At 49.7% G+C, this 22519-nt stretch overlaps 55 non-coding genes and 7 pseudogenes across 55 annotated transcripts; all 62 read right to left on the reverse strand.

The window, feature by feature from the left end:
• Positions 1–87: 87 nt before the first annotated feature.
• On the reverse strand, positions 88–206 carry LOC149760856 (5S ribosomal RNA). Its single transcript, XR_016404948.1, has one exon. It is a non-coding gene; the product is annotated as a 5S ribosomal RNA (ribosomal RNA).
• Positions 207–452: 246 nt separating this feature from the next.
• On the reverse strand, positions 453–571 carry LOC149760857 (5S ribosomal RNA). Its single transcript, XR_016402467.1, has one exon. It is a non-coding gene; the product is annotated as a 5S ribosomal RNA (ribosomal RNA).
• Positions 572–818: 247 nt separating this feature from the next.
• Positions 819–937, reverse strand: LOC149760858 (5S ribosomal RNA). Its single transcript, XR_016409759.1, has one exon. It is a non-coding gene; the product is annotated as a 5S ribosomal RNA (ribosomal RNA).
• A 227-nt stretch (positions 938–1164) lies between these two features.
• Positions 1165–1283, reverse strand: LOC149760859 (5S ribosomal RNA). The gene has a single exon (XR_016409760.1). It is a non-coding gene; the product is annotated as a 5S ribosomal RNA (ribosomal RNA).
• Positions 1284–1529: 246 nt separating this feature from the next.
• On the reverse strand, positions 1530–1648 carry LOC149760860 (5S ribosomal RNA). Its single transcript, XR_016406975.1, has one exon. It is a non-coding gene; the product is annotated as a 5S ribosomal RNA (ribosomal RNA).
• Positions 1649–1875: 227 nt separating this feature from the next.
• Positions 1876–1994, reverse strand: LOC149760861 (5S ribosomal RNA). Its single transcript, XR_016409761.1, has one exon. It is a non-coding gene; the product is annotated as a 5S ribosomal RNA (ribosomal RNA).
• Positions 1995–2240: 246 nt separating this feature from the next.
• LOC149760862 (5S ribosomal RNA) lies at positions 2241–2359 on the reverse strand. The gene has a single exon (XR_016407085.1). It is a non-coding gene; the product is annotated as a 5S ribosomal RNA (ribosomal RNA).
• Positions 2360–2586: 227 nt separating this feature from the next.
• LOC149760863 (5S ribosomal RNA) lies at positions 2587–2705 on the reverse strand. The gene has a single exon (XR_016409763.1). It is a non-coding gene; the product is annotated as a 5S ribosomal RNA (ribosomal RNA).
• A 246-nt stretch (positions 2706–2951) lies between these two features.
• Positions 2952–3070, reverse strand: LOC149760864 (5S ribosomal RNA). Its single transcript, XR_016409764.1, has one exon. It is a non-coding gene; the product is annotated as a 5S ribosomal RNA (ribosomal RNA).
• Positions 3071–3316: 246 nt separating this feature from the next.
• LOC149760865 (5S ribosomal RNA) lies at positions 3317–3435 on the reverse strand. The gene has a single exon (XR_016403228.1). It is a non-coding gene; the product is annotated as a 5S ribosomal RNA (ribosomal RNA).
• Positions 3436–3682: 247 nt separating this feature from the next.
• On the reverse strand, positions 3683–3801 carry LOC149760866 (5S ribosomal RNA). The gene has a single exon (XR_016405377.1). It is a non-coding gene; the product is annotated as a 5S ribosomal RNA (ribosomal RNA).
• A 247-nt stretch (positions 3802–4048) lies between these two features.
• On the reverse strand, positions 4049–4167 carry LOC149760867 (5S ribosomal RNA). Its single transcript, XR_016403692.1, has one exon. It is a non-coding gene; the product is annotated as a 5S ribosomal RNA (ribosomal RNA).
• Positions 4168–4413: 246 nt separating this feature from the next.
• On the reverse strand, positions 4414–4532 carry LOC149760868 (5S ribosomal RNA). Its single transcript, XR_016409765.1, has one exon. It is a non-coding gene; the product is annotated as a 5S ribosomal RNA (ribosomal RNA).
• A 246-nt stretch (positions 4533–4778) lies between these two features.
• On the reverse strand, positions 4779–4897 carry LOC149760869 (5S ribosomal RNA). The gene has a single exon (XR_016408794.1). It is a non-coding gene; the product is annotated as a 5S ribosomal RNA (ribosomal RNA).
• Positions 4898–5143: 246 nt separating this feature from the next.
• LOC149760870 (5S ribosomal RNA) lies at positions 5144–5262 on the reverse strand. The gene has a single exon (XR_016409766.1). It is a non-coding gene; the product is annotated as a 5S ribosomal RNA (ribosomal RNA).
• A 246-nt stretch (positions 5263–5508) lies between these two features.
• Positions 5509–5627, reverse strand: LOC149760871 (5S ribosomal RNA). Its single transcript, XR_016404943.1, has one exon. It is a non-coding gene; the product is annotated as a 5S ribosomal RNA (ribosomal RNA).
• A 246-nt stretch (positions 5628–5873) lies between these two features.
• LOC149760872 (5S ribosomal RNA) lies at positions 5874–5992 on the reverse strand (annotated as a pseudogene).
• Positions 5993–6238: 246 nt separating this feature from the next.
• Positions 6239–6357, reverse strand: LOC149760873 (5S ribosomal RNA; annotated as a pseudogene).
• Positions 6358–6603: 246 nt separating this feature from the next.
• On the reverse strand, positions 6604–6722 carry LOC149760874 (5S ribosomal RNA). Its single transcript, XR_016401535.1, has one exon. It is a non-coding gene; the product is annotated as a 5S ribosomal RNA (ribosomal RNA).
• Positions 6723–6968: 246 nt separating this feature from the next.
• On the reverse strand, positions 6969–7087 carry LOC149760875 (5S ribosomal RNA). The gene has a single exon (XR_016401836.1). It is a non-coding gene; the product is annotated as a 5S ribosomal RNA (ribosomal RNA).
• Positions 7088–7334: 247 nt separating this feature from the next.
• LOC149760876 (5S ribosomal RNA) lies at positions 7335–7453 on the reverse strand. The gene has a single exon (XR_016407344.1). It is a non-coding gene; the product is annotated as a 5S ribosomal RNA (ribosomal RNA).
• A 246-nt stretch (positions 7454–7699) lies between these two features.
• LOC149760877 (5S ribosomal RNA) lies at positions 7700–7818 on the reverse strand. The gene has a single exon (XR_016404949.1). It is a non-coding gene; the product is annotated as a 5S ribosomal RNA (ribosomal RNA).
• Positions 7819–8064: 246 nt separating this feature from the next.
• LOC149760878 (5S ribosomal RNA) lies at positions 8065–8183 on the reverse strand. The gene has a single exon (XR_016402468.1). It is a non-coding gene; the product is annotated as a 5S ribosomal RNA (ribosomal RNA).
• Positions 8184–8430: 247 nt separating this feature from the next.
• On the reverse strand, positions 8431–8549 carry LOC149760879 (5S ribosomal RNA). Its single transcript, XR_016409767.1, has one exon. It is a non-coding gene; the product is annotated as a 5S ribosomal RNA (ribosomal RNA).
• A 227-nt stretch (positions 8550–8776) lies between these two features.
• LOC149760880 (5S ribosomal RNA) lies at positions 8777–8895 on the reverse strand. The gene has a single exon (XR_016409768.1). It is a non-coding gene; the product is annotated as a 5S ribosomal RNA (ribosomal RNA).
• Positions 8896–9141: 246 nt separating this feature from the next.
• Positions 9142–9260, reverse strand: LOC149760881 (5S ribosomal RNA). Its single transcript, XR_016409769.1, has one exon. It is a non-coding gene; the product is annotated as a 5S ribosomal RNA (ribosomal RNA).
• Positions 9261–9487: 227 nt separating this feature from the next.
• LOC149760882 (5S ribosomal RNA) lies at positions 9488–9606 on the reverse strand. The gene has a single exon (XR_016409770.1). It is a non-coding gene; the product is annotated as a 5S ribosomal RNA (ribosomal RNA).
• Positions 9607–9852: 246 nt separating this feature from the next.
• Positions 9853–9971, reverse strand: LOC149760883 (5S ribosomal RNA). Its single transcript, XR_016409771.1, has one exon. It is a non-coding gene; the product is annotated as a 5S ribosomal RNA (ribosomal RNA).
• Positions 9972–10217: 246 nt separating this feature from the next.
• Positions 10218–10336, reverse strand: LOC149760884 (5S ribosomal RNA). The gene has a single exon (XR_016403229.1). It is a non-coding gene; the product is annotated as a 5S ribosomal RNA (ribosomal RNA).
• A 247-nt stretch (positions 10337–10583) lies between these two features.
• On the reverse strand, positions 10584–10702 carry LOC149760885 (5S ribosomal RNA). Its single transcript, XR_016405378.1, has one exon. It is a non-coding gene; the product is annotated as a 5S ribosomal RNA (ribosomal RNA).
• Positions 10703–10949: 247 nt separating this feature from the next.
• Positions 10950–11068, reverse strand: LOC149760886 (5S ribosomal RNA). Its single transcript, XR_016409772.1, has one exon. It is a non-coding gene; the product is annotated as a 5S ribosomal RNA (ribosomal RNA).
• Positions 11069–11314: 246 nt separating this feature from the next.
• Positions 11315–11433, reverse strand: LOC149760887 (5S ribosomal RNA). The gene has a single exon (XR_016409774.1). It is a non-coding gene; the product is annotated as a 5S ribosomal RNA (ribosomal RNA).
• Positions 11434–11680: 247 nt separating this feature from the next.
• On the reverse strand, positions 11681–11799 carry LOC149760888 (5S ribosomal RNA). Its single transcript, XR_016408795.1, has one exon. It is a non-coding gene; the product is annotated as a 5S ribosomal RNA (ribosomal RNA).
• A 246-nt stretch (positions 11800–12045) lies between these two features.
• On the reverse strand, positions 12046–12164 carry LOC149760889 (5S ribosomal RNA). The gene has a single exon (XR_016409775.1). It is a non-coding gene; the product is annotated as a 5S ribosomal RNA (ribosomal RNA).
• Positions 12165–12410: 246 nt separating this feature from the next.
• LOC149760890 (5S ribosomal RNA) lies at positions 12411–12529 on the reverse strand. The gene has a single exon (XR_016401325.1). It is a non-coding gene; the product is annotated as a 5S ribosomal RNA (ribosomal RNA).
• A 246-nt stretch (positions 12530–12775) lies between these two features.
• LOC149760891 (5S ribosomal RNA) lies at positions 12776–12894 on the reverse strand (annotated as a pseudogene).
• Positions 12895–13140: 246 nt separating this feature from the next.
• LOC149760892 (5S ribosomal RNA) lies at positions 13141–13259 on the reverse strand. The gene has a single exon (XR_016409776.1). It is a non-coding gene; the product is annotated as a 5S ribosomal RNA (ribosomal RNA).
• Positions 13260–13507: 248 nt separating this feature from the next.
• Positions 13508–13626, reverse strand: LOC149760893 (5S ribosomal RNA). Its single transcript, XR_016412054.1, has one exon. It is a non-coding gene; the product is annotated as a 5S ribosomal RNA (ribosomal RNA).
• Positions 13627–13853: 227 nt separating this feature from the next.
• LOC149760894 (5S ribosomal RNA) lies at positions 13854–13972 on the reverse strand. The gene has a single exon (XR_016409777.1). It is a non-coding gene; the product is annotated as a 5S ribosomal RNA (ribosomal RNA).
• Positions 13973–14218: 246 nt separating this feature from the next.
• LOC149760895 (5S ribosomal RNA) lies at positions 14219–14337 on the reverse strand. The gene has a single exon (XR_016403166.1). It is a non-coding gene; the product is annotated as a 5S ribosomal RNA (ribosomal RNA).
• Positions 14338–14583: 246 nt separating this feature from the next.
• Positions 14584–14702, reverse strand: LOC149760896 (5S ribosomal RNA). Its single transcript, XR_016409778.1, has one exon. It is a non-coding gene; the product is annotated as a 5S ribosomal RNA (ribosomal RNA).
• Positions 14703–14949: 247 nt separating this feature from the next.
• LOC149760897 (5S ribosomal RNA) lies at positions 14950–15068 on the reverse strand. Its single transcript, XR_016400519.1, has one exon. It is a non-coding gene; the product is annotated as a 5S ribosomal RNA (ribosomal RNA).
• Positions 15069–15315: 247 nt separating this feature from the next.
• On the reverse strand, positions 15316–15434 carry LOC149760898 (5S ribosomal RNA). The gene has a single exon (XR_016409779.1). It is a non-coding gene; the product is annotated as a 5S ribosomal RNA (ribosomal RNA).
• Positions 15435–15680: 246 nt separating this feature from the next.
• Positions 15681–15799, reverse strand: LOC149760899 (5S ribosomal RNA). Its single transcript, XR_016409780.1, has one exon. It is a non-coding gene; the product is annotated as a 5S ribosomal RNA (ribosomal RNA).
• A 247-nt stretch (positions 15800–16046) lies between these two features.
• On the reverse strand, positions 16047–16165 carry LOC149760900 (5S ribosomal RNA). The gene has a single exon (XR_016408796.1). It is a non-coding gene; the product is annotated as a 5S ribosomal RNA (ribosomal RNA).
• A 246-nt stretch (positions 16166–16411) lies between these two features.
• LOC149760901 (5S ribosomal RNA) lies at positions 16412–16530 on the reverse strand. The gene has a single exon (XR_016409781.1). It is a non-coding gene; the product is annotated as a 5S ribosomal RNA (ribosomal RNA).
• A 246-nt stretch (positions 16531–16776) lies between these two features.
• LOC149760902 (5S ribosomal RNA) lies at positions 16777–16895 on the reverse strand. The gene has a single exon (XR_016409782.1). It is a non-coding gene; the product is annotated as a 5S ribosomal RNA (ribosomal RNA).
• A 246-nt stretch (positions 16896–17141) lies between these two features.
• LOC149760903 (5S ribosomal RNA) lies at positions 17142–17260 on the reverse strand. The gene has a single exon (XR_016403275.1). It is a non-coding gene; the product is annotated as a 5S ribosomal RNA (ribosomal RNA).
• Positions 17261–17506: 246 nt separating this feature from the next.
• LOC149760904 (5S ribosomal RNA) lies at positions 17507–17625 on the reverse strand. Its single transcript, XR_016402462.1, has one exon. It is a non-coding gene; the product is annotated as a 5S ribosomal RNA (ribosomal RNA).
• Positions 17626–17871: 246 nt separating this feature from the next.
• On the reverse strand, positions 17872–17990 carry LOC149760905 (5S ribosomal RNA). The gene has a single exon (XR_016409783.1). It is a non-coding gene; the product is annotated as a 5S ribosomal RNA (ribosomal RNA).
• Positions 17991–18236: 246 nt separating this feature from the next.
• LOC149760906 (5S ribosomal RNA) lies at positions 18237–18355 on the reverse strand (annotated as a pseudogene).
• A 246-nt stretch (positions 18356–18601) lies between these two features.
• LOC149760907 (5S ribosomal RNA) lies at positions 18602–18719 on the reverse strand. Its single transcript, XR_016405607.1, has one exon. It is a non-coding gene; the product is annotated as a 5S ribosomal RNA (ribosomal RNA).
• Positions 18720–18966: 247 nt separating this feature from the next.
• LOC149760908 (5S ribosomal RNA) lies at positions 18967–19085 on the reverse strand. The gene has a single exon (XR_016403543.1). It is a non-coding gene; the product is annotated as a 5S ribosomal RNA (ribosomal RNA).
• A 246-nt stretch (positions 19086–19331) lies between these two features.
• LOC149760909 (5S ribosomal RNA) lies at positions 19332–19450 on the reverse strand (annotated as a pseudogene).
• Positions 19451–19696: 246 nt separating this feature from the next.
• Positions 19697–19815, reverse strand: LOC149760910 (5S ribosomal RNA). Its single transcript, XR_016412055.1, has one exon. It is a non-coding gene; the product is annotated as a 5S ribosomal RNA (ribosomal RNA).
• A 247-nt stretch (positions 19816–20062) lies between these two features.
• On the reverse strand, positions 20063–20181 carry LOC149760911 (5S ribosomal RNA). The gene has a single exon (XR_016403544.1). It is a non-coding gene; the product is annotated as a 5S ribosomal RNA (ribosomal RNA).
• A 246-nt stretch (positions 20182–20427) lies between these two features.
• LOC149760912 (5S ribosomal RNA) lies at positions 20428–20546 on the reverse strand. Its single transcript, XR_016409785.1, has one exon. It is a non-coding gene; the product is annotated as a 5S ribosomal RNA (ribosomal RNA).
• Positions 20547–20792: 246 nt separating this feature from the next.
• On the reverse strand, positions 20793–20911 carry LOC149760913 (5S ribosomal RNA; annotated as a pseudogene).
• A 246-nt stretch (positions 20912–21157) lies between these two features.
• On the reverse strand, positions 21158–21276 carry LOC149760914 (5S ribosomal RNA). Its single transcript, XR_016412056.1, has one exon. It is a non-coding gene; the product is annotated as a 5S ribosomal RNA (ribosomal RNA).
• A 247-nt stretch (positions 21277–21523) lies between these two features.
• On the reverse strand, positions 21524–21642 carry LOC149760915 (5S ribosomal RNA). The gene has a single exon (XR_016412057.1). It is a non-coding gene; the product is annotated as a 5S ribosomal RNA (ribosomal RNA).
• A 246-nt stretch (positions 21643–21888) lies between these two features.
• On the reverse strand, positions 21889–22007 carry LOC149760916 (5S ribosomal RNA; annotated as a pseudogene).
• Positions 22008–22253: 246 nt separating this feature from the next.
• On the reverse strand, positions 22254–22372 carry LOC149760917 (5S ribosomal RNA). Its single transcript, XR_016412058.1, has one exon. It is a non-coding gene; the product is annotated as a 5S ribosomal RNA (ribosomal RNA).
• Positions 22373–22519: the final 147 nt, after the last annotated feature.

Here is a 22519-nt window from a genome sequence, read left to right on the forward strand (position 1 = left end):
AAAAAATTATCCGAAGAGGAAAAGCCAAAAGCCGAAAAATAAAAAATAAATGTTATCAAAAAATAAAAAAGCGGGCAAAAAATAAAAGGGGTGCAACACGAGGACTTCCCAGGGCGTCACCCATCCTAGTACTACTCTCGCCCAAGCACGCTTAACTGCGGAGTTCTGATGGGATCCGGTGCATTAGTGCTGGTATGATCGCACCCATGACATGCCCTTCGAAACTCCCTTTTATGACAAAGCAGCAGACCTCGACGGCCCGAGACATTCGCGCTGCCGAGGCCGTTCTGGCGTAGGATTCAATGCGCTGTTCCGCTATGCGGCATGGCACCGCGAGTCTCCGGACTCAGTTTATTTTCGAGGGAAAAAAATTATCCGAAGAGGAAAAGCCAAAAGCCAAAAAATTAAAAATAAATGTTATCAAAAAAGAAAAAAGCGGGCAAAAAATAAAAGGGGGGCAACACGAGGACTTCCCAGGGGGTCACCCATCCTAGTACTACTCTCGCCCAAGCACGCTTAACTGCGGAGTTCTGATGGGATCCGGTGCATTAGTGCTGGTATGATCGCACCCATGATATGCCCTTCGAAACTCCCTTTTATGACAAAGCAGCAGACCTCGACGGCCTGAGACATTCGCGCTGCCAGGGCCGTTCTGGCGTAGGATTCAACGCGCTGGTCCCGCTATGCGGCATGGCACCGCCAGTCTCCGGACCCAGTTTATTGTCGGGGGAAAAAAATTATCCGAAGAGGAAAAGCCAAAAGCCAAAAAATTAAAAATAAATATTATCAAAAAATAAAAAAGCGGGCAAAAAATAAAAGGGGTGCAACACGAGGACTTCCCAGGGGGTCACCCATCCTAGTACTACTCTCGCCCAAGCACGCTTAACTGCGGAGTTCTGATGGGATCCGGTGCATTAGTGCTGGTATGATCGCACCCATGACATGCCCTTCGAAACTCCCTTTTATGACAAAGCAGCAGACCTCGACGGCCCGAGACATTCGCGCTGCCGGGGCCGTTCTGGCGTAGGATTCAACGCGCTGTTCCGCTATGCGGCATGGCACCGCCAGTCTCCGGACTCAGTTTATTTTCGGGGGAAAAAAATTATCCGAAGAGGAAAAGCCAAAAGCCGAAAAATAAAAAATAAATGTTATCAAAAAATAAAAGGGGTGCAACACGAGGACTTCCCAGGGGGTCACCCATCCTAGTACTACTCTCGCCCAAGCACGCTTAACTGCGGAGTTCTGATGGGATCCGGTGCATTAGTGCTGGTATGATCGCACCCAAGACATGCCCTTCGAAACTCCCTTTTATGGCAAAGTAGCAGACCTCGACGGCCCGAGACATTCGCGCTGCCGGGGCCGTTCTGGCGTAGGATTCAACACGCTGTTCCGCTATGCGGCATGGCACCGCCAGTCTCCGGACTCAGTTTATTTTCGGGGGAAAAAAATTATCCGAAGAGGAAAAGCCAAAAGCCGAAAAATAAAAAATAAATGTTATCAAAAAATAAAAAAGCGGGCAAAAAATAAAAGGGGTGCAACACGAGGACTTCCCAGGGGGTCACCCATCCTAGTACTACTCTCGCCCTAGCACGCTTAACTGCGGAGTTCTGATGGGATCCGGTGCATTAGTGCTGGTATGATCGCACCCATGACATGCCCTTCGAAACTCCCTTTTATGACAAAGCAGCAGACCTCGACGGCCCGAGACATTCGCGCTGCCGGGGCCGTTCTGGCGTAGGATTCAACGCGCTGTTCCGCTATGCGGCATGGCACCGCCAGTCTCCGGACTCAGTTTATTTTCGGGGGAAAAAAATTATCCGAAGAGGAAAAGCCAAAAGCCGAAAAATAAAAAATAAATGTTATCAAAAAATAAAAGGGGTGCAACACGAGGACTTCCCAGGGGGTCACCCATCCTAGTACTACTCTCGCCCAAGCACGCTTAACTGCGGAGTTCTGATGGGATCCGGTGCATTAGTGCTGGTATGATCGCACCCAAGACATGCCCTTCGAAACTCCCTTTTATGGCAAAGTAGCAGACCTCGACGGCCCGAGACATTCGCGCTGCCGGGGCCGTTCTGGCGTAGGATTCAACACGCTGTTCCGCTATGCGGCATGGCACCGCCAGTCTCCGGACTCAGTTTATTTTCGGGGGAAAAAAATTATCCGAAGAGGAAAAGCCAAAAGCCGAAAAATAAAAAATAAATGTTATCAAAAAATAAAAAAGCGGGCAAAAAATAAAAGGGGTGCAACACGAGGACTTCCCAGGGGGTCACCCATCCTAGTACTACTCTCGCCCTAGCACGCTTAACTGCGGAGTTCTGATGGGATCCGGTGCATTAGTGCTGGTATGATCGCACCCATGACATGCCCTTCGAAACTCCCTTTTATGACAAAGCAGCAGACCTCGACGGCCCGAGACATTCGCGCTGCCGGGGCCGTTCTGGCGTAGGATTCAACGCGCTGTTCCGCTATGCGGCATGGCACCGCCAGTCTCCGGACTCAGTTTATTTTCGGGGGAAAAAAATTATCCGAAGAGGAAAAGCCAAAAGCCGAAAAATAAAAAATAAATGTTATCAAAAAATAAAAGGGGTGCAACACGAGGACTTCCCAGGGGGTCACCCATCCTAGTACTACTCTCGCCCAAGCACGCTTAACTGCGGAGTTCTGATGGGATCCGGTGCATTAGTGCTGGTATGATCGCACCCAAGACATGCCCTTCGAAAATCCCTTTTATGACAAAGTAGCAGACCTCGACGGCCCGAGACATTCGCGCTGCCGGGGCCGTTCTGGCGTAGGATTCAACACGCTGTTCCGCTATGCGGCATGGCACCGCCAGTCTCCGGACCCAGTTTATTGTCGGGGGAAAAAAATTATCCGAAGAGAAAAAGCCAAAAGCCAAAAAATTAAAAATAAATATTATCAAAAAATAAAAAAGCGGGCAAAAAATAAAAGGGGTGCAACACGAGGACTTCCCAGGGGGTCACCCATCCTAGTACTACTCTCGCCCAAGCACGCTTAACTGCGGAGTTCTGATGGGATCCGGTGCATTAGTGCTGGTATGATCGCACCCATGACATGCCCTTCGAAACTCCCTTTTATGACAAAGCAGCAGACCTCGACGGCCCGAGACATTCGCGCTGCCGGGGCCGTTCTGGCGTAGGATTCAACGCGCTGTTCCGCTATGCGGCATGGCACCGCCAGTCTCCGGACTCAGTTTATTTTCGGGGGAAAAAAATTATCCGAAGAGGAAAAGCCAAAAGCCGAAAAATAAAAAATAAATGTTATCAAAAAATAAAAAAGCGGGCAAAAAATAAAAGGGGTGCAACACGAGGACTTCCCAGGGGGTCACCCATCCTAGTACTACTCTCGCCCAAGCACGCTTAACTGTGGAGTTCTGATGGGATCCGGTGCATTAGTGCTGGTATGATCGCACCCATGACATGCCCTTCGAAACTCCCTTTTATGACAAAGCAGCAGACCTAGACGGCCCGAGACATTCGCGCTGCCGGGGCCGTTCTGGCGTAGGATTCAACGCGCTGTTCCGCTATGCGGCATGGCACCGCCAGTCTCCGGACTCAGTTTATTTTCGGGGGAAAAAAATTATCCGAAGAGGAAAAGCCAAAAGCCGAAAAATTAAAAATAAATATTATCAAAAAATAAAAAAGTGGAGAAAAAAATAAAAAGGGTGCAACACGAGGACTTCCCAGGGGGTCACCCATCCTAGTGCTACTCTCGCCCAAGCACGCTTAACTGCGGAGTTCTGATGGGATCCGGTGCATTAGTGCTGGTATGATCACACCCATGACATGCCCTTCGAAACTCCCTTTTATGACAAAGCAGCAGACCTCGACGGCCCGAGACATTCGCGCTGCCGGGGCCGTTCTGGCGTAGGATTCAACGCGCTGTTCCGCTATGCGGCATGACACCGCGAGTCTCCGGACTCAGTTTATTTTCGGGGGAAAAAAAATTATCCGAAGAGGAAAAGCCAAAAGCCGAAAAATTAAAAATAAATATTATCAAAAAATAAAAAAGCGGGCAAAAAATAAAAGGGGTGCAACACGAGGACTTCCCAGGGGGTCACCCATCCTAGTACTACTCTCGCCCAACCACGCTTAACTGCGGAGTTCTGATGGGATCCGGTGCATTAGTGCTGGTATGATCGCACCCATGACATGCCCATCGAAACACCCTTTTATGACAAAGCAGCAGACCTCGACGGCCCGAGACATTCGCGCTGCCGGGGCCGTTCTGGCGTAGGATTCAATGCGCTGTTCCGCTATGCGGCATGGCACCGCGAGTCTCCGGACTCAGTTTATTTTCGAGGGAAAAAAATTATCCGAAGAGGAAAAGCCAAAAGCCAAAAAATTAAAAATAAATGTTATCAAAAAAGAAAAAAGCGGGCAAAAAATAAAAGGGGTGCAACACGAGGACTTCCCAGGGGGTCACCCATCCTAGTACTACTCTCGCCCAAGCACGCTTAACTGCGGAGTTCTGATGGGATCCGGTGCATTAGTGCTGGTATGATCGCACCCATGATATGCCCTTCGAAAACCCTTTTATGACAAAGCAGCAGACCTCGACGGCCCGAGACATTCGCGCTGCCGGGGCCGTTCTGGCGTAGGATTCAACGCGCTGGTCCCGCTATGCGGCATGGCACCGCCAGTCTCCGGACCCAGTTTATTGTCGGGGGAAAAAAATTATCCGAAGAGGAAAAGCCAAAAGCCAAAAAATTAAAAATAAATATTATCAAAAAATAAAAAAGCGGGCAAAAAATAAAAAGGGTGCAACATGAGGACTTCCTAGGGGGTCACCCATCCTAGTACTACTCTCGCCCAAGCACGCTTAACTGCGGAGTTCTGATAGGATCCGGTGCATTAGTGCTGGTATGATCGCACCCAAGACATGCCCTTCGAAACTCCCTTTTATGACAAAGTAGCAGACCTCGACGGCCCGAGACATTCGCGCTGCCGGGGCCGTTCTAGCGTAGGATTCAACACGCTGTTCCGCTTTGCGGCATGGCACCGCCAGTCTCCGGACTCAGTTTATTTTCGGGGGAAAAAAATTATCCGAAGAGGAAAAGCCAAAAGCCGAAAAATAAAAAATAAATGTTATCAAAAAATAAAAAAGGGGGCAAAAAATAAAAGGGGTGCAACACGAGGACTTCCCAGGGGGTCACCCATCCTAGTACTACTCTCGCCCAAGCACGCTTAACTGCGGAGTTCTGATGGGATCCGGTGCATTAGTGCTGGTATGATCGCACCCATGACATGCCCTTCGAAACTCCCTTTTATGACAAAGCAGCAGACCTCGACGGCCCGAGACATTCGCGCTGCCGGGGCCGTTCTGGCGTAGGATTCAACGCGCTGTTCCGCTATGCGGCATGGCACCGCCAGTCTCCGGACTCAGTTTATTTTCGGGGGAAAAAAATTATCCGAAGAGGAAAAGCCAAAAGCCGAAAAATAAAAAATAAATGTTATCAAAAAATAAAAAAGCGGGCAAAAAATAAAAGGGGTGCAACACGAGGACTTCCCAGGGGGTCACCCATTCTAGTACTACTCTCGCCCAAGCACGCTTAACTGCGGATTTCTGATGGGATCCGGTGCATTAGTGCTGGTATGATCGCACCCATGACATGCCCTTCGAAACTCCCTTTTATGACAAAGCAGCAGACCTCGACGGCCCGAGACATTCGCGCTGCCGGGGCCGTTCTGGCGTAGGATTCAACGCGCTGTTCCGCTATGCGGCATGGCACCGCCAGTCTCCGGACTCAGTTTATTTTCGGGGGGAAAAAATTATCCGAAGAGGAAAAGCCAAAAGCCAAAAAATTAAAAATAAATATTATCAAAAAATAAAAAAGCGGGCAAAAAATAAAAAGGGTGCAACACGAGGACTTCCCAGGGGGTCACCCATCCTAGTACTTCTCTCGCCCAAGCACGCCTAACTGCGGAGTTATGATGGGATCCGGTGCATTAGTGCTGGTATGATCGCACCCATGACATACCCTTCGAAACTCCCTTTTATGACAAAGCAGCAGACCGCGACGGCCCGAGACATTCGTGCTGCCGGGGCCGTTCTGGCGTAGGATTCAACGCGCTGTTCCGCTATGCGGCATGGCACCGCCAGTCTCCGGACTCAGTTTATTTTCGGGGGGAAAAAATTATCCGAAGAGGAAAAGCCAAAAGCCAAAAAATTAAAAATAAATATTATCAAAAAATAAAAAAGCGGGCAAAAAATAAAAAGGGTGCAACACGAGGACTTCCCAGGGGGTCACCCATCCTAGTACTTCTCTCGCCCAAGCACGCCTAACTGCGGAGTTATGATGGGATCCGGTGCATTAGTGCTGGTATGATCGCACCCAAGACATGCCCTTCGAAACTCCCTTTTATGACAAAGTAGCAGACCTCGACGGCCCGAGACATTCGCGCTGCCGGGGCCGTTCTAGCGTAGGATTCAACACGCTGTTCCGCTTTGCGGCATGGCACCGCCAGTCTCCGGACTCAGTTTATTTTCGGGGGAAAAAAATTATCCGAAGAGGAAAAGCCAAAAGCCGAAAAATAAAAAATAAATGTTATCAAAAAATAAAAAAGGGGGCAAAAAATAAAAGGGGTGCAACACGAGGACTTCCCAGGGGGTCACCCATCCTAATACTACTCTCGCCCAAGCACGCTTAACTGCGGAGTTCTGATGGGATCCGGTGCATTAGTGCTGGTATGATCGCACCCATGACATGCCCATCGAAACACCCTTTTATGACAAAGCAGCAGACCTCGACGGCCCGAGACATTCGCGCTGCCGGGGCCGTTCTGGCGTAGGATTCAATGCGCTGTTCCGCTATGCGGCATGGCACCGCGAGTCTCCGGACTCAGTTTATTTTCGAGGGAAAAAAATTATCCGAAGAGGAAAAGCCAAAAGCCAAAAAATTAAAAATAAATGTTATCAAAAAAGAAAAAAGCGGGCAAAAAATAAAAGGGGTGCAACACGAGGACTTCCCAGGGGGTCACCCATCCTAGTACTACTCTCGCCCAAGCACGCTTAACTGCGGAGTTCTGATGGGATCCGGTGCATTAGTGCTGGTATGATCGCACCAATGATATGCCCTTCGAAACTCCCTTTTATGACAAAGCAGCAGACCTCGACGGCCCGAGACATTCGCGCTGCCGGGGCCGTTCTGGCGTAGGATTCAACGTGCTGGTCCCGCTATGCGGCATGGCACCGCCAGTCTCCGGACCCAGTTTATTGTCGGGGGAAAAAAATTATCCGAAGAGGAAAAGCCAAAAGCCAAAAAATTAAAAATAAATATTATCAAAAAATAAAAAAGCGGGCAAAAAATAAAAAGGGTGCAACATGAGGACTTCCCAGGGGGTCACCCATCCTAGTACTACTCTCGCCCAAGCACGCTTAACTGCGGAGTTCTGATAGGATCCGGTGCATTAGTGCTGGTATGATCGCACCCAAGACATGCCCTTCGAAACTCCCTTTTATGACAAAGTAGCAGACCTCGACGGCCCGAGACATTCGCGCTGCCGGGGCCGTTCTGGCGTACGATTCAACACGCTGTTCCGCTATGCGGCATGGCACCGCCAGTCTCCGGACTCAGTTTATTTTCGGGGGAAAAAAATTATCCGAAGAGGAAAAGCCAAAAGCCGAAAAATAAAAAATAAATGTTATCAAAAAATAAAAAAGCGGGCAAAAAATAAAAGGGGTGCAACACGAGGACTTCCCAGGGCGTCACCCATCCTAGTACTACTCTCGCCCAAGCACGCTTAACTGCGGAGTTCTGATGGGATCCGGTGCATTAGTGCTGGTATGATCGCACCCATGACATGCCCTTCGAAACTCCCTTTTATGACAAAGCAGCAGACCTCGACGGCCCGAGACATTCGCGCTGCCGAGGCCGTTCTGGCGTAGGATTCAATGCGCTGTTCCGCTATGCGGCATGGCACCGCGAGTCTCCGGACTCAGTTTATTTTCGAGGGAAAAAAATTATCCGAAGAGGAAAAGCCAAAAGCCAAAAAATTAAAAATAAATGTTATCAAAAAAGAAAAAAGCGGGCAAAAAATAAAAGGGGGGCAACACGAGGACTTCCCAGGGGGTCACCCATCCTAGTACTACTCTCGCCCAAGCACGCTTAACTGCGGAGTTCTGATGGGATCCGGTGCATTAGTGCTGGTATGATCGCACCCATGATATGCCCTTCGAAACTCCCTTTTATGACAAAGCAGCAGACCTCGACGGCCTGAGACATTCGCGCTGCCAGGGCCGTTCTGGCGTAGGATTCAACGCGCTGGTCCCGCTATGCGGCATGGCACCGCCAGTCTCCGGACCCAGTTTATTGTCGGGGGAAAAAAATTATCCGAAGAGGAAAAGCCAAAAGCCAAAAAATTAAAAATAAATATTATCAAAAAATAAAAAAGCGGGCAAAAAATAAAAGGGGTGCAACACGAGGACTTCCCAGGGGGTCACCCATCCTAGTACTACTCTCGCCCAAGCACGCTTAACTGCGGAGTTCTGATGGGATCCGGTGCATTAGTGCTGGTATGATCGCACCCATGACATGCCCTTCGAAACTCCCTTTTATGACAAAGCAGCAGACCTCGACGGCCCGAGACATTCGCGCTGCCGGGGCCGTTCTGGCGTAGGATTCAACGCGCTGTTCCGCTATGCGGCATGGCACCGCCAGTCTCCGGACTCAGTTTATTTTCGGGGGAAAAAAATTATCCGAAGAGGAAAAGCCAAAAGCCGAAAAATAAAAAATAAATGTTATCAAAAAATAAAAGGGGTGCAACACGAGGACTTCCCAGGGGGTCACCCATCCTAGTACTACTCTCGCCCAAGCACGCTTAACTGCGGAGTTCTGATGGGATCCGGTGCATTAGTGCTGGTATGATCGCACCCAAGACATGCCCTTCGAAACTTCCTTTTATGACAAAGTAGCAGACCTCGACGGCCCGAGACATTCGCGCTGCCGGGGCCGTTCTGGCGTAGGATTCAACACGCTGTTCCGCTATGCGGCATGGCACCGCCAGTCTCCGGACTCAGTTTATTTTCGGGGGAAAAAAATTATCCGAAGAGGAAAAGCCAAAAGCCGAAAAATAAAAAATAAATGTTATCAAAAAATAAAAAAGCGGGCAAAAAATAAAAGGGGTGCAACACGAGGACTTCCCAGGGGGTCACCCATCCTAGTACTACTCTCGCCCAAGCACGCTTAACTGCGGAGTTCTGATGGGATCCGGTGCATTAGTGCTGGTATGATCGCACCCATGACATGCCCTTCGAAACTCCCTTTTATGACAAAGCAGCAGACCTCGACGGCCCGAGACATTCGCGCTGCCGGGGCCGTTCTGGCGTAGGATTCAACGCGCTGTTCCGCTATGCGGCATGGCACCGCCAGTCTCCGGACTCAGTTTATTTTCGGGGGAAAAAAATTATCCGAAGAGGAAAAGCCAAAAGCCGAAAAATAAAAAATAAATGTTATCAAAAAATAAAAGGGGTGCAACACGAGGACTTCCCAGGGGGTCACCCATCCTAGTACTACTCTCGCCCAAGCACGCTTAACTGCGGAGTTCTGATGGGATCCGGTGCATTAGTGCTGGTATGATCGCACCCAAGACATGCCCTTCGAAAATCCCTTTTATGACAAAGTAGCAGACCTCGACGGCCCGAGACATTCGCGCTGCCGGGGCCGTTCTGGCGTAGGATTCAACACGCTGTTCCGCTATGCGGCATGGCACCGCCAGTCTCCGGACCCAGTTTATTGTCGGGGGAAAAAAATTATCCGAAGAGAAAAAGCCAAAAGCCAAAAAATTAAAAATAAATATTATCAAAAAATAAAAAAGCGGGCAAAAAATAAAAGGGGTGCAACACGAGGACTTCCCAGGGGGTCACCCATCCTAGTACTACTCTCGCCCAAGCACGCTTAACTGCGGAGTTCTGATGGGATCCGGTGCATTAGTGCTGGTATGATCGCACCCATGACATGCCCTTCGAAACTCCCTTTTATGACAAAGCAGCAGACCTCGACGGCCCGAGACATTCGCGCTGCCGGGGCCGTTCTGGCGTAGGATTCAACGCGCTGTTCCGCTATGCGGCATGGCACCGCCAGTCTCCGGACTCAGTTTATTTTCGGGGGAAAAAAATTATCCGAAGAGGAAAAGCCAAAAGCCGAAAAATAAAAAATAAATGTTATCAAAAAATAAAAAAGCGGGCAAAAAATAAAAGGGGTGCAACACGAGGACTTCCCAGGGGGTCACCCATCCTAGTACTACTCTCGCCCAAGCACGCTTAACTGTGGAGTTCTGATGGGATCCGGTGCATTAGTGCTGGTATGATCGCACCCATGACATGCCCTTCGAAACTCCCTTTTATGACAAAGCAGCAGACCTCGACGGCCCGAGACATTCGCGCTGCCGGGGCCGTTCTGGCGTAGGATTCAACGCGCTGTTCCGCTATGCGGCATGGCACCGCCAGTCTCCGGACTCAGTTTATTTTCGGGGGAAAAAAATTATCCGAAGAGGAAAAGCCAAAAGCCGAAAAATTAAAAATAAATATTATCAAAAAATAAAAAAGTGGAGAAAAAAATAAAAAGGGTGCAACACGAGGACTTCCCAGGGGGTCACCCATCCTAGTGCTACTCTCGCCCAAGCACGCTTAACTGCGGAGTTCTGATGGGATCCGGTGCATTAGTGCTGGTATGATCACACCCATGACATGCCCTTCGAAACTCCCTTTTATGACAAAGCAGCAGACCTCGACGGCCCGAGACATTCGCGCTGCCGGGGCCGTTCTGGCGTAGGATTCAACGCGCTGTTCCGCTATGCGGCATGACACCGCGAGTCTCCGGACTCAGTTTATTTTCGGGGGAAAAAAAATTATCCGAAGAGGAAAAGCCAAAAGCCGAAAAATTAAAAATAAATATTATCAAAAAATAAAAAAGCGGGCAAAAAATAAAAGGGGTGCAACACGAGGACTTCCCAGGGGGTCACCCATCCTAGTACTACTCTCGCCCAAGCACGCTTAACTGCGGAGTTCTGATGGGATCCGGTGCATTAGTGCTGGTATGATCGCACCCATGACATGCCCATCGAAACACCCTTTTATGACAAAGCAGCAGACCTCGACGGCCCGAGACATTCGCGCTGTCGGGGCCGTTCTGGCGTAGGATTCAATGCGCTGTTCCGCTATGCGGCATGGCACCGCGAGTCTCCGGACTCAGTTTATTTTCGAGGGAAAAAAATTATCCGAAGAGGAAAAGCCAAAAGCCAAAAAATTAAAAATAAATGTTATCAAAAAAGAAAAAAGCGGGCAAAAAATAAAAGGGGTGCAACACGAGGACTTCCCAGGGGGTCACCCATCCTAGTACTACTCTCGCCCAAGCACGCTTAACTGCGGAGTTCTGATGGGATCCGGTGCATTAGTGCTGGTATGATCGCACCCATGATATGCCCTTCGAAACTCCCTTTTATGACAAAGCAGCAGACCTCGACGGCCCGAGACATTCGCGCTGCCGGGGCCGTTCTGGCGTAGGATTCAACGCGCTGGTCCCGCTATGCGGCATGGCACCGCCAGTCTCCGGACCCAGTTTATTGTCGGGGGAAAAAAATTATCCGAAGAGGAAAAGCCAAAAGCCAAAAAATTAAAAATAAATATTATCAAAAAATAAAAAAGCGGGCAAAAAATAAAAAGGGTGCAACATGAGGACTTCCTAGGGGGTCACCCATCCTAGTACTACTCTCGCCCAAGCACGCTTAACTGCGGAGTTCTGATAGGATCCGGTGCATTAGTGCTGGTATGATCGCACCCAAGACATGCCCTTCGAAACTCCCTTTTATGACAAAGTAGCAGACCTCGACGGCCCGAGACATTCGCGCTGCCGGGGCCGTTCTAGCGTAGGATTCAACACGCTGTTCCGCTTTGCGGCATGGCACCGCCAGTCTCCGGACTCAGTTTATTTTCGGGGGAAAAAAATTATCCGAAGAGGAAAAGCCAAAAGCCGAAAAATAAAAAATAAATGTTATCAAAAAATAAAAAAGGGGGCAAAAAATAAAAGGGGTGCAACACGAGGACTTCCCAGGGGGTCACCCATCCTAGTACTACTCTCGCCCAAGCACGCTTAACTGCGGAGTTCTGATGGGATCCGGTGCATTAGTGCTGGTATGATCGCACCCATGACATGCCCTTCGAAACTCCCTTTTATGACAAAGCAGCAGACCTCGACGGCCCGAGACATTCGCGCTGCCGGGGCCGTTCTGGCGTAGGATTCAACGCACTGTTCCGCTATGCGGCATGGCACCGCCAGTCTCCGGACTCAGTTTATTTTCGGGGGAAAAAAATTATCCGAAGAGGAAAAGCCAAAAGCCGAAAAATAAAAAATAAATGTTATCAAAAAATAAAAAAGCGGGCAAAAAATAAAAGGGGTGCAACACGAGGACTTCCCAGGGGGTCACCCATTCTAGTACTACTCTCGCCCAAGCACGCTTAACTGCGGAGTTCTGATGGGATCCGGTGCATTAATGCTGGTATGATCGCACCCATGACATGCCCTTCGAAACTCCCTTTTATGACAAAGCAGCAGACCTCGACGGCCCGAGACATTCGCGCTGCCGGGGCCGTTCTGGCGTAGGATTCAACGCGCTGTTCCGCTATGCGGCATGGCACCGCCAGTCTCCGGACTCAGTTTATTTTCGGGGGGAAAAAATTATCCGAAGAGGAAAAGCCAAAAGCCAAAAAATTAAAAATAAATATTATCAAAAAATAAAAAAGCGGGCAAAAAATAAAAAGGGTGCAACACGAGGACTTCCCAGGGGGTCACCCATCCTAGTACTTCTCTCGCCCAAGCACGCCTAACTGCGGAGTTATGATGGGATCCGGTGCATTAGTGCTGGTATGATCGCACCCATGACATGCCCTTCGAAACTCCCTTTTATGACAAAGCAGCAGACCGCGACGGCCCGAGACATTCGTGCTGCCGGGGCCGTTCTGGCGTAGGATTCAACGCGCTGTTCCGCTATGCGGCATGGCACCGCCAGTCTCCGGACTCAGTTTATTTTCGGAGGAAAAAAATTATCCGAAGAGGAAAAGCCAAAAGCCGAAAAATTAAAAATAAATATTATCAAAAAATAAAAAAGCGGGCAGAAAATAAAAGGGGTGCAACACGAGGACTTCCCAGGGGGTCACCCATCCTAGTACTACTCTCGCCCAAGCACGCTTAACTGCGGAGTTCTGATGGGATCCGGTGCATTAGTGCTGGTATGATCGCACCCATGACATGCCCATCGAAACTCCCTTTTATGACAAAGCAGCAGACCTCGACGGCCCGAGACATTCGCGCCGCCGGGGCCGTTCTGGCGTAGGATTCAACGCGCTATTCCCGCTATGCGGCATGGCACCGCCAGTCTCCGGACTCAGTTTATTTTCGGGGGAAAAAAATTATCCGAAGAGGAAAAGCCAAAAGCCGAAAAATTAAAAATAAATATCATCAAAAAATAAAAAAGTGGAGAAAAAAATAAAAAGGGTGCAACACGAGGACTTCCCAGGGGGTCACCCATCCTAGTACTACTCTCGCCCAAGCACGCTTAACTGCGGAGTTCTGATGGGATCCGGTGCATTAGTGCTGGTATGATCGCACCCATGACATGCCCTTCGAAACTCCCTTTTATGACAAAGCAGCAGACCTCGACGGCCCGAGACATTCGCGCTGCCGGGGCCGTTCTGGCGTAGGATTCAACGCGCTGTTCCGCTATGCGGCATGGCACCGCCAGTCTCCGGACTCAGTTTATTTTCGGGGGAAAAAAATTATCCGAAGAGGAAAAGCCAAAAGCCGAAAAATAAAAAATAAATGTTATCAAAAAATAAAAGGGGTGCAACACGAGGACTTCCCAGGGGGTCACCCATCCTAGTACTACTCTCGCCCAAGCACGCTTAACTGCGGAGTTCTGATGGGATCCGGTGCATTAGTGCTGGTATGATCGCACCCAAGACATGCCCTTCGAAACTCCCTTTTATGACAAAGTAGCAGACCTCGACGGCCCGAGACATTCGCGCTGCCGGGGCCGTTCTGGCGTAGGATTCAACACGCTGTTCCGCTATGCGGCATGGCACCGCCAGTCTCCGGACCCAGTTTATTGTCGGGGGAAAAAAATTATCCGAAGAGGAAAAGCCAAAAGCCAAAAAATTAAAAATAAATATTATCAAAAAATAAAAAAGCGGGCAAAAAATAAAAGGGGTGCAACACGAGGACTTCCCAGGGGGTCACCCATCCTAGTACTACTCTTGCCCAAGCACGCTTAACTGCGGAGTTCTGATGGGATCCGGTGCATTAGTGCTGGTATGATCGCACCCATGACATGCCCTTCGAAACTCCCTTTTATGACAAAGCAGCAGACCTCGACGGCCCGAGACATTCGCGCTGCCGGGGCCGTTCTGGCGTAGGATTCAACGCGCTGTTCCGCTATGCGGCATGGCACCGCCAGTCTCCGGACTCAGTTTATTTTCGGGGGAAAAAAATTATCCGAAGAGGAAAAGCCAAAAGCCGAAAAATAAAAAATAAATGTTATCAAAAAATAAAAAAGCGGGCAAAAAATAAAAGGGGTGCAACACGAGGACTTCCCAGGGGGTCACCCATCCTAGTACTACTCTCGCCCAAGCACGCTTAACTGCGGAGTTCTGATGGGATCCGGTGCATTAGTGCTGGTATGATCGCACCCATGACATGCCCTTCGAAACTCCCTTTTATGACAAAGCAGCAGACCTCGACGGCCCGAGACATTCGCGCTGCCGGGGCCGTTCTGGCGTAGGATTCAACGCGCTGTTCCGCTATGCGGCATGGCACCGCCAGTCTCCGGACTCAGTTTATTTTCGGGGGAAAAAAATTATCCGAAGAGGAAAAGCCAAAAGCCGAAAAATTAAAAATAAATATTATCAAAAAATAAAAAAGTGGAGAAAAAAATAAAAAGGGTGCAACACGAGGACTTCCCAGGGGGTCACCCATCCTAGTACTACTCTCGCCCAAGCACGCTTAACTGCGGAGTTCTGATGGGATCCGGTGCATTAGTGCTGGTATGATCACACCCATGACATGCCCTTCGAAACTCCCTTTTATGACAAAGCAGCAGACCTCGACGGCCCGAGACATTCGCGCTGCCGGGGCCGTTCTGGCGTAGGATTCAACGCGCTGTTCCGCTATGCGGCATGACACCGCGAGTCTCCGGACTCAGTTTATTTTCGGGGGAAAAAAAATTATCCGAAGAGGAAAAGCCAAAAGCCGAAAAATTAAAAATAAATATTATCAAAAAATAAAAAAGCGGGCAAAAAATAAAAGGGGTGCAACACGAGGACTTCCCAGGGGGTCACCCATCCTAGTACTACTCTCGCCCAAGCACGCTTAACTGCGGAGTTCTGATGGGATCCGGTGCATTAGTGCTGGTATGATCGCACCCATGACATGCCCATCGAAACACCCTTTTATGACAAAGCAGCAGACCTCGAGGGCCCGAGACATTCGCGCTGCCGGGGCCGTTCTGGCGTAGGATTCAATGCGCTGTTCCGCTATGCGGCATGGCACCGCGAGTCTCCGGACTCAGTTTATTTTCGAGGGAAAAAAATTATCCGAAGAGGAAAAGCCAAAAGCCAAAAAATTAAAAATAAATGTTATCAAAAAAGAAAAAAGCGGGCAAAAAATAAAAGGGGTGCAACACGAGGACTTCCCAGGGGGTCACCCATCCTAGTACTACTCTCGCCCAAGCACGCTTAACTGCGGAGTTCTGATGGGATCCGGTGCATTAGTGCTGGTATGATCGCACCCATGATATGCCCTTCGAAACTCCCTTTTATGACAAAGCAGCAGACCTCGACGGCCCGAGACATTCGCGCTGCCGGGGCCGTTCTGGCGTAGGATTCAACGCGCTGGTCCCGCTATGCGGCATGGCACCGCCAGTCTCCGGACCCAGTTTATTGTCGGGGGAAAAAAATTATCCGAAGAGGAAAAGCCAAAAGCCAAAAAATTAAAAATAAATATTATCAAAAAATAAAAAAGCGGGCAAAAAATAAAAAGGGTGCAACATGAGGACTTCCTAGGGGGTCACCCATCCTAGTACTACTCTCGCCCAAGCACGCTTAACTGCGGAGTTCTGATAGGATCCGGTGCATTAGTGCTGGTATGATCGCACCCAAGACATGCCCTTCGAAACTCCCTTTTATGACAAAGGAGCAGACCTCGACGGCCCGAGACATTCGCGCTGCCGGGGCCGTTCTAGCGTAGGATTCAACACGCTGTTCCGCTATGCGGCATGGCACCGTCAGTCTCCGGACTCAGTTTATTTTCGGGGGAAAAAAATTATCCGAAGAGGAAAAGCCAAAAGCCGAAAAATAAAAAATAAATGTTATCAAAAAATAAAAAAGCGGGCAAAAAATAAAAGGGGTGCAACACGAGGACTTCCCAGGGGGTCACCCATCCTAGTACTACTCTCGCCCAAGCACGCTTAACTGCGGAGTTCTGATGGGATCCGGTGCATTAGTGCTGGTATGATCGCACCCATGACATGCCCTTCGAAACTCCCTTTTATGACAAAGCAGCAGACCTCGACGGCCCGAGACATTCGCGCTGCCGGGGCCGTTCTGGCGTAGGATTCAACGCGCTGTTCCGCTATGCGGCATGGCACCGCCAGTCTCCGGACTCAGTTTATTTTCGGGGGAAAAAAATTATCCGAAGAGGAAAAGCCAAAAGCCGAAAAATAAAAAATAAATGTTATCAAAAAATAAAAAAGCGGGCAAAAAATAAAAGGGGTGCAACACGAGGACTTCCCAGGGGGTCACCCATCCTAGTACTACTCTCGCCCAAGCACGCTTAACTGCGGAGTTCTGATGGGATCCGGTGCATTAGTGCTGGTATGATCGCACCCATGACATGCCCTTCGAAACTCCCTTTTATGACAAAGCAGCAGACCTCGACGGCCCGAGACATTCGCGCTGCCGGGGCCGTTCTGGCGTAGGATTCAACGCGCTGTTCCGCTATGCGGCATGGCACCGCCAGTCTCCGGACTCAGTTTATTTTCGGGGGGAAAAAATTATCCGAAGAGGAAAAGCCAAAAGCCAAAAAATTAAAAATAAATATTATCAAAAAATAAAAAAGCGGGCAAAAAATAAAAAGGGTGCAACACGAGGACTTCCCAGGGGGTCACCCATCCTAGTACTACTCTCGCCCAAGCACGCTTAACTGCGGAGTTCTGATAGGATCCGGTGCATTAGTGCTGGTATGATCGCACCCAAGACATGCCCTTCGAAACTCCCTTTTATGACAAAGTAGCAGACCTCGACGGCCCGAGACATTCGCGCTGCCGGGGCCGTTCTAGCGTAGGATTCAACACGCTGTTCCGCTATGCGGCATGGCACCGCCAGTCTCCGGACTCAGTTTATTTTCGGAGGAAAAAAATTATCCGAAGAGGAAAAGCCAAAAGCCGAAAAATAAAAAATAAATGTTATCAAAAAATAAAAAAGCGGGCAAAAAATAAAAGGGGTGCAACACGAGGACTTCCCAGGGGGTCACCCATCCTAGTACTACTCTCGCCCAAGCACGCTTAACTGCGGAGTTCTGATGGGATCCGATGCATTAGTGCTGGTATGATCGCACCCATGACATGCCCTTCGAAACTCCCTTTTATGACAAAGCAGCAGACCTCGACGGCCCGAGACATTCGCGCTGCCGGGGCCGTTCTGGCGTAGGATTCAACGCGCTGTTCCGCTATGCGGCATGGCACCGCCAGTCTCCGGACTCAGTTTATTTTCGGGGGAAAAAAATTATCCGAAGAGGAAAAGCCAAAAGCCGAAAAATAAAAAATAAATGTTATCAAAAAATAAAAAAGCGGGCAAAAAATAAAAGGGGTGCAACACGAGGACTTCCCAGGGGGTCACCCATCCTAGTACTACTCTCGCCCAAGCACGCTTAACTGCGGAGTTCTGATGGGATCCGGTGCATTAGTGCTGGTATGATCGCACCCATGACATGCCCTTCGAAACTCCCTTTTATGACAAAGCAGCAGACCTCGACGGCCCGAGACATTCGCGCTGCCGGGGCCGTTCTGGCGTAGGATTCAACGCGATGTTCCGCTATGCGGCATGGCACCGCCAGTCTCCGGACTCAGTTTATTTTCGGGGGGAAAAAATTATCCGAAGAGGAAAAGCCAAAAGCCAAAAAATTAAAAATAAATATTATCAAAAAATAAAAAAGCGGGCAAAAAATAAAAAGGGTGCAACACGAGGACTTCCCAGGGGGTCACCCATCCTAGTACTTCTCTCGCCCAAGCACGCCTAACTGCGGAGTTATGATGGGATCCGGTGCATTAGTGCTGGTATGATCGCACCCATGACATGCCCTTCGAAACTTCCTTTTATGACAAAGCAGCAGACCGCGACGGCCCGAGACATTCGCGCTGCCGGGGCCGTTCTGGCGTAGGATTCAACGCGCTGTTCCGCTATGCGGCATGGCACCGCCAGTCTCCGGACTCAGTTTATTTTCGGGGGAAAAAAATTATCCGAAGAGGAAAAGCCAAAAGCCGAAAAATTAAAAATAAATATTATCAAAAAATAAAAAAGCGGGCAAAAAATAAAAAGGGTGCAACACGAGGACTTCCCAGGGGGTCACCCATCCTAGTACTACTCTCGCCCAGCACGCTTAACTGCGGAGTTCTGATGGGATCCGGTGCATTAGTGCTGGTATGATCGCACCCATGACATGCCCATCGAAACTCCCTTTTATGACAAAGCAGCAGACCTCGACGGCCCGAGACATTCGCGCCGCTGGGGCCGTTCTGGCGTAGGATTCAACGCGCTATTCCCGCTATGCGGCATGGCACCGCCAGTCTCCGGACTCAGTTTATCTTCGGGGGAAAAAAATTATCCGAAGAGGAAAAGCCAAAAGCCGAAAAATAAAAAATAAATGTTATCAAAAAATAAAAAAGCGGGCAAAAAATAAAAGGGGTGCAACACGAGGACTTCCCAGGGGGTCACCCATCCTAGTACTACTCTCGCTCAAGCACGCTTAACTGCGGAGTTCTGATGGGATCCGGTGCATTAGTGCTGGTATGATCGCACCCATGACATGCCCTTCGAAACTCCCTTTTATGACAAAGCAGCAGACCTCGACGGCCCGAGACATTCGCGCTGCCGGGGCCGTTCTGGCGTAGGATTCAACGCGCTGTTCCGCTATGCGGCATGGCACCGCCAGTCTCCGGACTCAGTTTATTTTCGGGGGGAAAAAATTATCCGAAGAGGAAAAGCCAAAAGCCAAAAAATTAAAAATAAATATTATCAAAAAATAAAAAAGCGGGCAAAAAATAAAAAGGGTGCAACACGAGGACTTCCCAGGGGGTCACCCATCCTAGTACTTCTCTCGCCCAAGCACGCCTAACTGCGGAGTTATGATGGGATCCGGTGCATTAGTGCTGGTATGATCGCACCCATGACATGCCCTTCGAAACTCCCTTTTATGACAAAGCAGCAGACCGCGACGGCCCGAGACATTCGCGCTGCCGGGGCCGTTCTGGCGTAGGATTCAACGCGCTGTTCCGCTATGCGGCATGGCACCGCCCGTCTCCGGACTCAGTTTATTTTCGGGGGAAAAAAATTATCCGAAGAGGAAAAGCCAAAAGCCGAAAAATTAAAAATAAATATTATCAAAAAATAAAAAAGCGGGCAAAAAATAAAAAGGGTGCAACACGAGGACTTCCCAGGGGGTCACCCATCCTAGTACTACTCTCGCCCAAGCACGCTTAACTGCGGAGTTCTGATGGGATCCGGTGCATTAGTGCTGGTATGATCGCACCCATGACATGCCCATCGAAACTCCCTTTTATGACAAAGCAGCAGACCTCGACGGCCCGAGACATTCGCGCCGCTGGGGCCGTTCTGGCGTAGGATTCAACGCGCTATTCCCGCTATGCGGCATGGCACCGCCAGTCTCCGGACTCAGTTTATTTTCGGGGGAAAAAAATTATCCGAAGAGGAAAAGCCAAAAGCCGAAAAATAAAAAATAAATGTTATCAAAAAATAAAAAAGCGGGCAAAAAATAAAAGGGGTGCAACACGAGGACTTCCCAGGGGGTCACCCATCCTAGTACTACTCTCGCTCAAGCACGCTTAACTGCGGAGTTCTGATGGGATCCGGTGCATTAGTGCTGGTATGATCGCACCCATGACATGCCCTTCGAAACTCCCTTTTATGACAAAGCAGCAGACCTCGACGGCCCGAGACATTCGCGCTGCCGGGGCCGTTCTGGCGTAGGATTCAACGCGCTGTTCCGCTATGCGGCATGGCACCGCCAGTCTCCGGACTCAGTTTATTTTCGGGGGAAAAAAATTATCCGAAGAGGAAAAGCCAAAAGCCGAAAAATAAAAAATAAATGTTATCAAAAAATAAAAAAGCGGGCAAAAAATAAAAGGGGTGCAACACGAGGACTTCCCAGGGGGTCACCCATCCTAGTACTACTCTCGCCCAAGCACGCTTAACTGCGGAGTTCTGATGGGATCCGGTGCATTAGTGCTGGTATGATCGCACCCATGACATGCCCTTCGAAACTCCCTTTTATGACAAAGCAGCAGACCTCGACGGCCCGAGACATTCGCGCTGCCGGGGCCGTTCTGGCGTAGGATTCAACGCGATGTTCCGCTATGCGGCATGGCACCGCCAGTCTCCGGACTCAGTTTATTTTCGGGGGGAAAAAATTATCCGAAGAGGAAAAGCCAAAAGCCAAAAAATTAAAAATAAATATTATCAAAAAATAAAAAAGCGGGCAAAAAATAAAAAGGGTGCAACACGAGGACTTCCCAGGGGGTCACCCATCCTAGTACTTCTCTCGCCCAAGCACGCCTAACTGCGGAGTTATGATGGGATCCGGTGCATTAGTGCTGGTATGATCGCACCCATGACATGCCCTTCGAAACTCCCTTTTATGACAAAGCAGCAGACCGCGACGGCCCGAGACATTCGCGCTGCCGGGGCCGTTCTGGCGTAGGATTCAACGCGCTGTTCCGCTATGCGGCATGGCACCGCCAGTCTCCGGACTCAGTTTATTTTCGGGGGAAAAAATTTATCCGAAGAGGAAAAGCCAAAAGCCGAAAAATTAAAAATAAATATTATCAAAAAATAAAAAAGCGGGCAAAAAATAAAAAGGGTGCAACACGAGGACTTCCCAGGGGGTCACCCATCCTAGTACTACTCTCGCCCAAGCACGCTTAACTGCGGAGTTCTGATGGGATCCGGTGCATTAGTGCTGGTATGATCGCACCCATGACATGCCCATCGAAACTCCCTTTTATGACAAAGCAGCAGACCTCGACGGCCCGAGACATTCGCGCCGCTTGGGCCGTTCTGGCGTAGGATTCAACGCGCTATTCCCGCTATGCGGCATGGCACCGCCAGTCTCCGGACTCAGTTTATTTTCGGGGGGAAAAAATTATCCGAAGAGGAAAAGCCAAAAGCCAAAAAATTAAAAATAAATATTATCAAAAAATAAAAAAGCGGGCAAAAAATAAAAAGGGTGCAACACGAGGACTTCCCAGGGGGTCACCCATCCTAGTACTACTCTCGCCCAAGCACGCTTAACTGCGGAGTTCTGATGGGATCCGGTGCATTAGTGCTGGTATGATCGCACCCATGACATGCCCTTCGAAACTCCCTTTTATGACAAAGCAGCAGACCTCGACGGCCCGAGACATTCGCGCTGCCGGGGCCGTTCTGGCGTAGGATTCAACGCGCTGTTCCGCTATGCGGCATGGCACCGCCAGTCTCCGGACTCAGTTTATTTTCGGGGGGAAAAAATTATCCGAAGAGGAAAAGCCAAAAGCCAAAAAATTAAAAATAAATATTATCAAAAAATAAAAAAGCGGGCAAAAAATAAAAAGGGTGCAACACGAGGACTTCCCAGGGGGTCACCCATCCTAGTACTTCTCTCGCCCAAGCACGCCTAACTGCGGAGTTATGATGGGATCCGGTGCATTAGTGCTGGTATGATCGCACCCATGACATGCCCTTCGAAACTCCCTTTTATGACAAAGCAGCAGACCGCGACGGCCCGAGACATTCGCGCTGCCGGGGCCGTTCTGGCGTAGGATTCAACGCGCTGTTCCGCTATGCGGCATGGCACCGCCCGTCTCCGGACTCAGTTTATTTTCGGGGGAAAAAAATTATCCGAAGAGGAAAAGCCAAAAGCCGAAAAATTAAAAATAAATATTATCAAAAAATAAAAAAGCGGGCAAAAAATAAAAAGGGTGCAACACGAGGACTTCCCAGGGGGTCACCCATCCTAGTACTACTCTCGCCCAAGCACGCTTAACTGCGGAGTTCTGATGGGATCCGGTGCATTAGTGCTGGTATGATCGCACCCATGACATGCCCATCGAAACTCCCTTTTATGACAAAGCAGCAGACCTCGACGGCCCGAGACATTCGCGCCGCTGGGGCCGTTCTGGCGTAGGATTCAACGCGCTATTCCCGCTATGCGGCATGGCACCGCCAGTCTCCGGACTCAGTT

Source organism: Phoenix dactylifera, chromosome 4 (assembly GCF_051530095.1).
Source record: "Phoenix dactylifera cultivar Ajwa chromosome 4, Ajwa_hap1_PhDact_Kaust_v1.1, whole genome shotgun sequence".
Classification (NCBI taxonomy): domain Eukaryota; kingdom Viridiplantae; phylum Streptophyta; class Magnoliopsida; order Arecales; family Arecaceae; genus Phoenix; species Phoenix dactylifera.